At 39.6% G+C, this 14,387-nt stretch overlaps 1 protein-coding gene across 2 annotated transcripts in view; it reads left to right on the top strand.

The window, feature by feature from the left end:
- Positions 1-14,387, top strand: part of LOC308091179 (homeobox protein PKNOX2-like) — a 90,195-nt gene that overhangs the window by 3,819 nt on the left and 71,989 nt on the right. Inside the window, exon 1 of one of the 2 annotated variants that reach the window (XM_080436603.1) lies at positions 7,910-7,933. The exons of the other annotated variant lie outside the window; for it this stretch is intronic. The gene's annotated coding sequence lies outside the window, so the exon portion shown is untranslated. Of the gene's footprint in view, positions 1-7,909; positions 7,934-14,387 lie in introns of those variants that run through there. 2 annotated transcript variants of the gene reach the window in all.

The following is a 14,387-nucleotide window of genomic DNA, read 5'->3' as shown; positions in this document are numbered from 1 at the left end:
AATGTGTTGTCATTTCCTTCACCATTGCCTCTAGTACTAGTCTTGATACTGTAGCCCCAAAGTATTGTAATAAGTGCTTCATTGTCACAGAAGATTGAGGGGGGGGGGGGGGGTTACAACAAATAGCCCTCACTTTATAGTCTCCTTCTCCTTGGCAGTCAGATAGCGCGATCTCTAATTGTTTTTGTGGGTCTTACTTTCTTAAATCACCCTGGAAGAAATAGGGAGAAGTGTTCAGAATTATTCATAAGGTCTTAGTCTGCCGGGTATCCTCAGTGGAGTGCATCAAGGTCCTGTTCCGGGCCCGTGAGCAACGTGATGTGGGGCAGGGTCTCTTTTTTTATGCTCAATAGTGCAGCAATTCTTTAGACAATTGTGTTGCGTGTTGCATGTTTTGGCCCTGTCTGGGCCCTCGCAGGCCATGCCCACTAAGCCCGGTTGATCCCTATTGCTCTCAGGAGGAGGCACGGAGGCCTGTTTATACCGTCAGACAGCTCAGCTTAAAGACAGCCTTTGCATGCTTACCCTTGCTCATTCCACCGCCACTGCTGCGTTGGCATGGCTCTAAGTAAGCCACCAGGGACTGAGGGTCAGGGAGATGGATTGGTTTGATTTATGCTCCCAAGAAGAGAACCCGGCAGATTTAACGATCCTCCATACTGTCGGAATCACGTGCGATAGGCAAATCATTCACTCTGAGGGGACATAGACATGTCATGAAAATACATTTGTGCTAAGGCTGTAAAAAAGTACAGAAGTTGCTAGGCTACAGTCACGTAATGCAATTTGTATGCAGTAATATTTCAAGATTAATTCTCCCCAATTTGCGAATCAACTAGTAAGAGCAGAATCACCACTTGTAAATCTTAGAAAATCTTAGAAAATGTAACTAGTGCACGGTAGGGAATCAGAAGATAAATATGTTACATTATCTTAGTTTGCATGGTTTTTCTTTCACTTTACAGAGCTTCACTCTCAGCTCACTCTCAACTCTCAGCTACTTTTAAAATGCTGGTAGTAAAATAAAAGTCATTATGGCATTCACAAAGTTCCACGCAATATTGTGGTGTTGTTGCGGTGACAGAGAAGAATTCACAGTGATTGTTTTGGTTCCTTCCTTTTGGTTTCTTCCAAAGATTCCCATGACAGTACAAAGTTGATGTGTAATTTTCAGTATTGCTTGTGTCGTTTCAGGCAAAACACAAGGCTGCACAGCATAAAACATGGAAATTGCAACACACCTCAACATTCTTTTTTAATAGTCCATGCCTTTAAAGTTGTATTGAAATATGACACACAATGGGGTTTGGCCCTAAACCACTGAACATGAGGTATTGAAAATGTTTGCATTGTATTGAGGAAGCCTGGATGCTGCAGACTTGCTTTTAACTCCTATATATGGTTAATATGTGATTGATTGATTGAAGCTCGGCCCGGACCGCTGGCCTAGCGGTCCGTGCATTTAGGCTCTAACGAAGCCTGACAGCACATCGAGGGTTCGAGTCTCGTTCCCGACGATCTTTGCTCCATCTCTCTGTCCCCGTTTCCTGTCCATCTCTACTATACACTATAGATAAAGGCAGAAAAGTCCACAAAAATATCTTTAAAAAAAAGAAGTACCAAGCTCGATCAATTGATCGATCAAGGTTGTTACTTTGGAATCCACTCTCAGAGAAGCTCATGTAAACCTTTTAATGTTAACGTTATAAAAAGTATATTCATTGTTTGAGGCCTGACTTTTACAGACATTCCTCAGACAACAATCAAGGGTAGCTGCCTGAATAGTGGGCTATAAAATTGAATGCACAGCATGGAAGAAGTCATACAAAGACTTTAGTCGTTAGGTAATGATTTTAGCATCAGAACTTTGATTGCATTTCTTTTTGAGACAGGGGAAATGAAATATCAGCAGGAGCACATTCCATAAATTACCACAAAGACGTGGCATAGCATTGACTAGTCAAATAACAGGATTCACATACAGCTGCAGAATATTTAGTTTAAATAATAAATAATATGTAGGAAGCCAAGTTGTTTTACTACTTTCATGTTAGTTCAATATTTGTCAAAATATATGTTTTGTATTTCGCTTTTATCATTTCTACTTATTATTATTTCATTAATTAAAAACAATCTTATTTATAGACATCAATGGTTATTATTCAAGGATCAAACACGAAATCAAATTAGCAACAGCTTATTATAAATTCTGCATTTATAGACTTTTAACAAGACGTTGAACCTCATTGTGTCTTTGTTTCTTATCTCTGGAATGTAGATAATCCTAATAAATTAATACAGCTTCACAGAGAGAAATATGAAGCCTGCCAGTAAATCCTGAATTTATTATATTTGAGAGTCTTGGTAACAGCTGAGCTGGGTGAGGTTCAAAATATTTTATTTGAATTCAACAGCAGATCAAAGCAGAGAAAATCCCACCAAGCACTTGTGTGGCTGCATATTTGCACTTCCTTCTAACATGAATAAATGTATGGGAAAAAATATACTGTCCCTACTTTTCCTTAAAAATATTCTATAATTTATAGTCTTCGAAACTGGTTAAGACTTAAGAGTTTGGCAACCAAGAGTGGTATTCACTCAGTGTGTGTGCTATTACTACTTACATACAGTATTGCCAAATAGCTATAGTTACATGTTTATCTACCAAGATTGATACTATGGTTGATTTATTCTCATGATATTTACATATTGGTACTGTGTTGCCCAAACATCTAATACTGTAGGCCCTAACCCTAACCCATGTATTGAGGTTTATGTCCAATATATCAATTTGCTGTTTTACTTCAAAACGTGTCTATTCTAAAAGCAACTGCTGCTCTTCAGTACTGTTGTGCTGTTATCAATACAATGGCCAATAAATAAATGTTTTTGTGTTTGTATATTCTATAACAAAAATAGGCAGTACAAGTAGAAATTATTTATATAAGCACTAGCATAATTAGTACTTGTGACGTGTTGTTGTATGTCTGAATGTTGCCAGGTACAAATGGTGCCATAGAGATTAGCCTCCTTGGAACTTGTTGTCAACATGGTTATTAGTTTGTCAGTCCATCAAACTCTGCTGCTTTTGGAAAAGGAATTGCAAGTCCATTATGGTTTCAAACACCAAAATGATTTTATATGAGCACAGTTCAATTTCTCATAATGTTCTTTAATGATAGTGAACTGGATGACCAAGTCACATGTTCTGTAAATGTATGATACTTAACTTATACTTGCTTGTGCGCTGGTGTCACGTGCCAAAAATAGCAGATCAATAAGCTCACAGCATGTCACTGATGCAACGTGTCGTGAGCTTGTAGATTGCTTATTTTTGGCGTGCAACACAGGCGCACACTAAGTAGAAAATCAGGCTTCTGTAGACTGTGTTCAAGCGCCGGCTCCTTTTTCTTTTCACTTTTCACACTGTTAGTTAATATGTTCTCCACTTAGCTTGTTGTTTCTCTCCATGTGGTGCCTGATTATGGAAAGCCAGATGAAACATTTGATGTAGAACTGTAAGAACTCTGGAGGTTATCAACAAACCACAGCAAAAGCACCATTAAATGTCAAGGACAGAATAATTTGTCCCAATGCAGGTTAGTGATAATTCCTTATTAGCCGCAGACGACTTCCTTTATGCAGTCCATCCATTCCCCTGCTGTAAAAGTGCCATGACTTTATGTCAGCACAGGCTTTTGGAGTGTGATTTATTTTGTGCTGCGTTTCTATAGTATTTATAAGAGTCTTAAAAATACTTGAAGGAGTAGTTGTACTGCCTTATCCCAATAATAGAATGTATAAAGTATTTTGGCGTCTGGGAAATCTCAGAGCTGCTGGATTCCTGAAGTTTTTACATATTAGACAATTTAGAGCCCTTGGCAACTTACCCTTACAGAGCCGTGATGAACTGCAAAGCAAGCTCTCAGTCTTTGAGCCAAACTCTAGTCTAGTGACACAACTTGTGGTCATTATGAGTGCATCAAAGCCACATTGTAGCTAGGGCTGTCTATTGCTGTGCAGGAATCTGGTTATATGATACTCATCACAATACAGAGGTTACGATTGAATATATCTCGATACTGTAAGCAAGGAGATATATTGTGATTCAAAAAATCTAAAATATATCTATTTTAGGAAAACCGTCCAGAACACACCACCATTTGCATAAAATCAGTGTAAAGAAAGTGTAATTGTTTATGCAATTAGAACAGTGGGATATGCATTTGTATTTGTCACAATCCCTGTAATATCCTGCATTAATAACACTACTTTTTGTATAATCTGAGCGAAGGAATACAACAACAAAAAAGTATAATAATATCGCTACTCAAGTGTATCAGTATTATTTCTTGTAAGTGCTTTATGTGCAAAACCAGGACTGAATTATTTCAAAGAGACTTGTATAGCTGCAAATCTCATGTCAGATTCATGGCATAATCCATGCCATGAAGTAAAATAATGCATATACTTGTAAAAATACAATACACTTTGAGAAAAGTTTAGTACTATAGGCCTACTGGCTGTAATGGTAGTCGAGAAATGTTCTTTGTAAATCTTCAACATCAGATAAATGGTCAAAATATTCACTCACTACACTATTCTTCTAGCAATTTCTAAATGATATGATTAGCTTCATTGAATTTGAGGTTCTTGAACGTGACCAAGATATCAATTGACTTTTGGCACTGAAATCACATCTCAAAATTGTGACTTGTAAAGGCGCCTCGCCTGACTGTTTTGAACAAAATTTAGAGCACATTGGCTGTCTGTGTGAAGTGCACAGAATACTGAGCCTGTCAGCTCGGCCTTGTTCATTGTCATTGCCTTCCCCTCTCCTTCTCACTTCATTAGTTTTAGAACATTATGACTTTGGCAGTGTGAGAGAGTAGGAGAAAAAGTTGGTGAGAGACACCGATGTTAACCTAACCACATGAACCTTATCGTCCCTATTCTGGGGTGAGAATTTGGCAAAAATAGCAATGTGATGCGTTTTGAGCTTGTAGATTTCTTATTTATTTTGGAAGATATTTAATGTTTTTTGGGGGAAAGCATTTGTATTTTTGGATATTTATGACTTTCACTTCACTACATTTCGAAGACAAATATTGTACTTTTGACTCCACCACATTTCTAGGAGAAAACTACATTATTCACCCATTTTCAACCTATCTTCATATAATTTGTCCTCACTGATGCTCATTATAATATGGCACCAGTTTTTGTCTATTCGGTCTGTGGACAAGAAACCTGCGTACCAGTGACATCATCGATGGGGAAGGTATAGAAACTGCAGGTTTTCTATTACTGGAAAGTTAGCGTGCTATAATGGAAGCCATTGTTCTCACGATAAATAAAGAATAATAACTAAATAAGAAATCTTGTTTGAAAATAAAACCTGATGATGTCACAGGTAGGCGGGTTTCTGAAGTGTCCACAGCCCTTCTCTGAGACACAGACAGAGTGGATTTTTTTTCATTATCATATTATCACGAGCATTAGTGAGGACCAATTATATGAAGATAGGTTGAAAATGGGTGAAGTCGTCCTTTACGCCCTATTTCAAATATAGTGAAAATAGCAGATTTACAGGCTCACAACGCTTCGCAATGCTATGCATTGTATCTTGTAGATCAGCTGATCTTGTACATCAGCTATTTTCATCACTATTATTGATTTTTTAAATTTATGGGAAATCTTTGAATTATTTCTTAAAACGTCTCCATTTTAATACAATGCATTGATATTTAAAAAAAATGCATTTTGTAAATTGTACTTTTGAATACTTTAGTATTTTAAAAAACATGTACTTTTGCATACTTAGGTATTTATTTTTCAAAGAAAGTACTTCAGTACTTTAACTCAAGTACAAATTTGACTGGGCACCTTTCACTTGTACTTGAGTAATATTTGACCAGGTATCTATATACGTTGACACTTGATTGATTGATTGATTGAATATTTTGTTAGGCAAAAATGTAAAACAGCACAGTTACATTTAAAATACTTTGTCTAACAGGTCCGTTCATAAAAGTCCTTGCGGACTTGTTTCCAATGAGGGCCTTGGTATTCAATTCATAGGCACTAGGGTTCCACCACTGGGTAGTGGAGTGTGGGGTGAGAGTGTGGGTTGAGAAAGGGTTGTGGGAAGGGTGTGAAGTTGACCTGTATGCTCCCAGTCAGAATGTAGCTGTGGTTACAGTTACATTCTGAGGGCAGTTAGACAATCCTCATAGAGATGTCTCTCTAAGGACAACGTGAGTGAAGCTTGGAAATAGTTTCTACAAAAGAAAAGAAAAGAAAAACACGTTAAATACAGGTTTACTGAATTTATAAATCTAGGACACAAACATTTTGTGTCCTGGGAAGTGATATTCATGGATAACTTTAATTTAGGACAAACATTCAAGACAAAATTGTATTGCTGTAGCATGTCAGATACTCTGATCTACCACACACACACACACACACAACCTCTCAATGAAAGCTGTGCAGTCTCAAGTATGTTTGTACAGTGTTTTGTGGGGGCTAACCACATGCCAGTTCAGATTTAAGAAGTGGGAATATTTAATGGCCTCCGCAACATGGGTCTGACTTTCTGGCGCAGTGGTTCCCAAACTTTATTAGCTCGATACCCAAAAGACAAATTTGATGTCACACCGGGACCCAAACTAGTGAAAGTAGCCGATCTACAAGCTCACAAGGCATCGCAAGCTTGTACATCTGCTATTTTCACTACATCTTACATTTTCTTTTAATTAAATTCTCTTGAAAATGTAATTTTATTTATTTCTGAAAATATTTGATTTTTTATTTTTTACTTTTTGAAAATATTTTGAAATAATAGTAAAAAAAAGAATGGATATTTGCTTTTGGCCCGCGACCCAAACATGGGTCCCTAACCCAGTGTTTGTGAAGCAGTGTTCTAGTGTTTGACACCGACATGCTGCTGCTTCATCTTTAGTGTCCTTTTTCATTTGCTGCGTCTGATGAGACCCGAGTTAGCGAGTCATGTCGCCTTTCAAGTCATAATGTAAACATGTCAGATTCTCAAGTGTGTGTGAAGAAGCTCCAGAAAGGAGCATGCAGAATTATCATAACAGACACATGGTCGTAAATGAATCTGTACACAAATCATTTTTCTGTCAGCAGCAGCTGTGGCAAAAAGCGTTGTGCAGATTTATTATTTATGTCAGTTTGGTTGTGTTATGTTTGCCAATACAGAATTCAATTACTCTTTTGCTATTTAGACGTTATGTTAAACCTTTACAATGTAGTTCCTACACAGGATCTGTACTCTACAAGGGGAATTACATTGTTATTCATACAAATATCTGAAAAAACAAAACAAAAGGAACATTATGCTATGTGTTATTTTCTGGTTAACATAGACATGATTCTACATGTTAATTGCGATATTTTCAGAATTAAAAGAGAAGACAGAATCCCATTTCGAACTGAGACTTTTTTCCACTACAAAGAATAATTACTTTTCCTGACTCCTTTTCCTTTCCATAATTGGTTACCACTCTTTTATCTTATCTGTGTGCACATAATTATCACAGTCATCATATTAGATTATTTCATGCATAATAAATGAACTCAAACTGTGTGCAGGGTAATTAGCATGTTAGGATATGTGCCACGATAAGAGGTTTGCTCTTCTAATGATTGCATTGTTCAAGTCATTCCTGAAAAGTGAGAGATGTAGATAGAACGACAGAATCGCTGCAGCCTTCTTTAAAATCTAGATTTTCCTAGTTCATTTCGTCAGTCATTGGCTACTTAATGTTCTCGTCTGTTTTGACGAAATCCTCTATCTTATGTTAATGACTGTATCTTGTAATCTACTCCTTGCTTTTGGTTCAGGGTGGAGAACGTAGTGGAGCATATACTGTATTGAAGAAACTGCTAGGGGACTGCAGAGACCACTGTGAGTTGACATACTGATTTGCTGCTACACTCTATAGATCTAGGTCAATTCATAGCACAGATGTGCAACACTACATTCATAACGAAGCAGGCCATAATCATGTTTAGTTTTGATATGGTAAATAGAGTATGTGACTCTAGACGCTCACAAGGCATCGCAATGCGATGTGTTGTAGAGATTGTAGATTGGCTATGTTCACTATTTAAGTATTTGTTTTAGACTATGTGAAATCTTTTTCAACGTTTTTTGCCTAAATGACATTATTGTTTTTAAAATGGCTGTAAGCTAAATAATAAAGCATGTTGCATGTTGTAGATAGTTGTGTTTTAGAACAACAAAAAAACACTTTCTGGTCAACCTGCATAACACACACAGTATGCTTCAATAATTATTTATAGAGGAGTGGGAGTCGTCATCACCAAGTGGCTGTTTACTTTTTACTGAATAGCAACAATAATGCATTTTAGGAAGCTATTTAACTTGGTTATTTATTTATTTGTTTGCCTTACAGATTTATTGGCATCGGCACCTTTGGTATGAGCCAGAAAGCCAGCAAAAATACAGCCATAGTGAGCTATATTCAGTAGCTAGGATTTTTTATTTAGAAGCAGTAGTTAAATAGAAAAAAAATCAAATGTGTTTAGAATTCTTTTAGAATTTATTCTAAAATAATTATAAGTTATTATTTTTACAGTCACTGGCAACCTTGTTGGAAAGCAACCGTCCATAAACATGTTTTATTTCATTTTCTCTGAATAAAAGAGCAGAACATACATAACATAAAGTATACGGTATAGATCATTATATTTGATGATAAAATTCAAACAGGCAAACAGGCCCACATACACCGCCACCTCAGCCACTTCATAAAGGTCTCCAAAGGGTGATGACGGCCCTGCGCTAAAAGTGAATTATAAACAGCTGGCGAGCCAGGGTTGGGGTAAAAGCAACAGCATGGTGGAGGTACTCTGCCATGTCTGCTGTTACAACGACCAGACCCTCGCTGGGCAAGGAAAGAAGCTCTTCTGCACTGGCGGCAACTGCTGCCAGCTGGCACCGCGGTCAAGGTCTCCAAACCCCTTAGTGGACTGTGCATGGCCGTTTCCCTTAGTTGGCATGAGCTTGGCATTGCTGTGGTGTCAGTATGGTGCAAATGGATTTTGAAACACGAGAGTTCTGATTGGGGGCCATATTTGTTTGTTTAGTCTTAACGGATAAGTTTGGGGCCAGAGGCTGGAAGAAGTTAATCTGTGTGTCCTGTTAGTAAGCCAGTGAAGGTGAGAGCAGGAGAAGAGAGATGACCTGCACCTGCCTCTTTATTTCCAGTTTGAAATGCTTGTGTGTGTGTGTGTGTGTGTGTGTGTGTGTGTGTGTGTGTGTGTGTGTGTGTGTGTGTGTGTGTGTGTGTGTGTGTGTGTGTGTGTGTGTGTGTGTGTGTGTGTGTGTGTGTGTGTGTGTGTGTGTGTGTGTGTGTGTGCGTGCGTGCGAGAAAGAGAGTAACAGTTATACAGTAGATATTTGAGTGCTTTTCAGCATGTAACTACTGTATACAGTACGTGTATGTACTTGTACGTCCAGCAGTATGACATTGTACGCCTGCAAGTGTGTCTGTGCAAACAAGCCTCTTCCTCTCACAAACAGACTTGCTGCTGTCCCTGTTCCCAGTGGTATTTATAAACTGCCACAGACATTCAATACTAATGGTAGAACGCATCTCAGTTTTCAAACACTCCATTAAAGACACCTTTTCCTGGGAAATGGATAGAAAGTGTAATGTCTTTAAACATTCTGTACATGGACTCGAGGAATTGTGAATTAGGTTTTGCCTTCATGATATGTGAAAATGCATAGCAGGGTTTATGGAGCAGTAACCATCCTCTTAGTTCTATAGTCTCACTTGAACCCTATAGCGGCCGTATTCTGGAGCTAACATTCGGCGAAAATAGCCGATCTGTAAGCTCACAATGTGCAGTGCTACGAGACATTGTGAGCTTGTAGAGCGGATATTTTTAGTGTTATTTAGTTATACAGTATAGTGTAGAGCCAAACCATCCTATTACAGTAGTTCTATAATCTTAACATTGATATGAACAATTGGAGCGTTACTGGCAGATTTTGAACTGACAAAGGTTGCGAGTGTGAAAATCTCTTGGCTGCTCACCCAAAAAACAAAGACAAACAAATATAAAACACAATGCATTAATTGTCTTCTAAAGAAATCCCGCTTGAAACCAGAGAGACAGGAAGATCTCCTGCATGACGGTGAAGGGGTTAACTTTTTTTCCTTTGCACTCACGGCGGGAGGGGACAGTCGGGGAATAAAAAAACAACAAGGTTAGCTCCACTTCAGACACTGATGGGGAATTCCTCACTCTCTCCACTGCCCTGACCTTTCTTAACCATGTCCATTGTCCCCCCCCCCCCCCCCCCACACACCCCTCCCCTCTGCTCAACACAGAGAGATAACCAATGACATTGGTGTACTGACGCCCGCAGGGCATACACTGCATGAACTGCTCATTTCTGTTATTGGAGAAAAGGAAAATTCCAGGTAGACGTTTTATTTGCTTTTTGTTTCTCCCCGGCGTGGGTTTGATCAGTCGCTATACTCTAGACAGCTGCAGTTGTCAAGGCAATAAAGCAGGGATTTGATGATAATCTGATGATAATTCATGGTCAGTTCCGCCCCTCCCTTTGACTATGAAGATGTACAGACATACTGTACTGTTCACAAAGGAACGTCTGTGTGTGTGTGTGTGTGTGTGTGTGTGTGTGTGTGTGTGTGTGTGTGTGTGTGTGTGTGTGTGTGTGTGTGTGTGTGTGTGTGTGTGTGTGAGAGAGACAGAATTCTGGGTCAGGGGTTAATATCTATCGTCAGAATCAGCTTTGTTGTCACATCACAGGTTTACAGGTGGGTGACATTCTCCATCATTTGTAGTTTTCAGGAAAGGATAAGAAGAATAAGAGATAGCGAAGAGCAAGGAAAGCAGGATAATCAAAGGTTCCTACTAGTACAGTGAAGAAAAATATACATATACAGGCAGTCAGATATCCCACATATTCATGAGAAAGACAACGGTATGAGGCATTTATAAAGGAGTAGTAATAGGTACGAACAGTAATGTACATGTATATTATACAATGCATATAATGTATATTATACATGCTGTATCAGGATTGACCATGTCACCCATGTAATTTAAACTAGCAACGATTAAAGTTTATAGACTCACTCCCACATTTCTCATCTGCTAGCTTAACAGATGGCCACTACCAAATGCGCTAATATAAAAGTTAGCTCTGTTTGAATAAAAATAAATAAACATGATTTCTAGCAGAGTGAATTTAACCACTTAAACTCTACTTAGTACAGCTCTATGCCTCTGTTTTCGCTCTACACTAAATATCTTCGCTGCCAAAATAGCCAATCTCTAGCCAACGCCAAGCTTGTAGATTTGCACTTTTTGCTGAATGTTTGCCCCCAGAATAGGGATGCCTAGGTTCCAACATATCCATCTCTGTCTGCTTCAGTTTCTTTTGCTGGTTTTGTAGCATTGGTATGCGTAGTCCTAAGGTTGTGTCTTCTGTGGCTCATATAAGTGAAAGAGCATATGAGAATTAGGCCTCACCCGACCCAAGGGGGCTGAAAAGCATGGTTCACATGATGCAAGCTATGTGCAGTAGCTTGTTAGCTCCTTTTAGTTTTATTGCATTTGGTAAGTTGCACTGAAATTGAATAACTGCTCCGAATACAGAGATATTGGGTTCATGTATGTATAAAAAATCTTATCCCAATTTCATCAGAATGGGAGATCGTTCTGCCTGCCAGCAAAAGCAAATTGGTCTTAAAAAAATTAGGATTTTGTTTGACTTTCTGTGTGCACCTATTACACATACTGCGGAGAGATAAAGTTCAGATATTATCATCTAAGATTGTTCGGAGAGACAGACAAATATTTTTGCTCTCTCAGACCAACATACCAATGCATCTGAATAGGCCACATTTCCCTTGTATTACTTCTTTATTAACTAAAATGAAAACCCCACCGAAAGCACCTTATTTCGCATAAAATAAGAGTTAGCAGCCGTTCGTTACGGCTTTACTGAACGTCAGACCTTTCTAGGCTTAGAAAATGAAAAGTCTATTTGTTTGTGCTGTCCACTCTGACTCATCAGAATGGGGATATTTTTAGCAGTAGATTCCTGTTTAGCTGTCCCTCATGAGGCGCTATCCTGTTCTGGCAGACAGCGAAGAAAAATCAATGTTGGGAAAATCAGCCCACCACACTGTACGACACAGAAACAAACTCAAAGGAAGAGTGTCCGGTAACAAAGTGAAGTTTGAGGCTGGCTAGATGCACTGTGTGTGTGTGTGTGTGTGTGTGTGTGTGTGTGTGTGTGGGGGGGGGGTCTACTTTGGGGTCTACTTGTTTTACTACACTTGTGAGGGCCCAAATGTCCCCAAAAGTATTGTAGAATTTCAGAAATAGGCCTTGTGTGGACCAATCCCCTGGTCCTCACTAGAGAAATGGTTTTATGGTAAAAAATTATGTTTAGAGTTAGGCTTGGTTTCAGGGTAGACCTATAAGGATTCGGCTTTTAGAGGTTAGTTTTAGGGGTTACGGTCAGAGTGATGCTTGAGCTTGACTTATACTTAAGTTGCACGCCGGTGTCGTGCGCCGAGAATAGTGGATCTACAAGCTCACAACACGTTGCGCTGCGACGCATTGGAAGATTATAGATTGTCTATTTTCGGCTTTAGGCTTAGGGTTAAAAATTCCTAAAACATTGATGTCCTCACAATAGTAATTAAAACGTTGTGTGTGCGCGTGTGTGCGTGCGTGCGTGCGTGCGTGCGTGCGTGTGCGTGCGTGCGTGTGCGTGCGTGCGCGTGCGTGTTTACGAAAATGTGTACAACTTCTGATAGAAATGCCATACCCGTGAGGGTGTGCATGTTACCATAGTATGCCTATTTGCATGTTTGTGCACACGTGTGTGTAGGGGTTAAATGTGTGTCCTGTGCTTTGTCTGGCACAGCTGCCAATATCAGCTGCATGCTCGTTAAACACTGGGCTTAAACCCGCTGTGACGCCATGCTGGGTCCAGTTACCCCTATGGGAATACCTGCCATTGTCATCCCAAGCCCTTGTAATTCCTTGGAATTCTATAGTCGTTAGCCTTAAGCCTGATTTATACTTCATTGTGAGACGGAGTCCCGCACCGAAAATAGCCGATCTACAAGCTGTACGATCTACAAGCTGTCGCATCCGCGACACGCCGTGAGCTTGTAGATCCGCAATTTCCGGCGCGAGACTCCGTCGTACGACTGAGTATATAAATGGAGCAGTAAAACCGCCAAGTCAATGCTGAGCTGACCGAGAGAGGCAGTCCCAAGTGCCGGGCTTAGAATAACTGTTAAACACGCACAAATGGATCCCCGCCACACAACCATGAACTGAGTGGCATTTCAAATCGTTGCTGTCGGGCAGAAAACGTCTATGTCCAAAACACTCATTTCCTTCCGTGTGACTCTTGTACGACAAAGTAGGTCATTAATCTTGAAAAACCTTAAAAAGTTGAAATATGGAGATAAGAGGTTTCTGCCTGACAGCGAGGAAAGGTGTGATGCAAGCAAAAACAATTTACTGTACATACTATTACGAATTTTGTATTTCTTTGCTGTGCTTTTGACTTTGCACTATTATGTGAAGCTTTCTTGTCATTTGTTGCCTAATACCCAGACATTTGCACACAGTAAGCCCAACTACAGCATGAGTTGGTCGGCTCAGTGTGACTTTGTACAATGGTGTGAAAATCCACCACAGCGGCTGAATTCTCGATGTTAAGATGGCCGAGTGACCCGATATCCTGTTTGTCAGGAGGAGAGAATTGTTTCTAATTGTTGTACATCCTGCCAGGCAGTGATCTGTGGCACATACAGCTGCCGGCTATGAAAAGTTGTTCTTCTATTGTACTAGCCCTGACACATTCATAGATTTTATTGACTCAATTCTATTGTCACAGGATATTGTTGAAGTGTGAGCTTGTTTTTTCTTTTTTCTCTCTCCGATGGCGTGGGCGATTTCTGCAAGTTCGGGGTGAACGAGCCACGCACATTAGTATGCAATATTAATTATTTGCTTCTTTTTATGTTCCACATTGAGTCTCAGCATGGCGAAAACCTGGTTGCGCTTTATGGAAATGAAACTATGGCATAATGTCACTTTCCCTATTAGCGCCGAGTCTGTGCATGTGAATTGGTCTTGCTGTTGTCATAGCAACGTGAAGCACTAAGCACTCTGCGCAGCTGTTGTTATGGAAGTCCTGGAACAGCTGGGGGGCTACGGCTGACAAGGGATTGTGGGAAATGAGTCTTTTGGTCCTCCCTTCACACCTTGACCCCAAAACCTCCTGCTTGCCAAAAGAGGAGGACTTTGGAATCTTAAAGATGTCC

This window comes from Gymnoscopelus braueri (genome assembly GCF_963280865.1).
Source record: "Gymnoscopelus braueri genome assembly, chromosome: 8".
Lineage (NCBI taxonomy): Eukaryota > Metazoa > Chordata > Actinopteri > Myctophiformes > Myctophidae > Gymnoscopelus > Gymnoscopelus braueri.
Note: the sequence above shows the minus strand (reverse complement) of the source record. Positions and strands in the feature narration are given on the sequence as shown.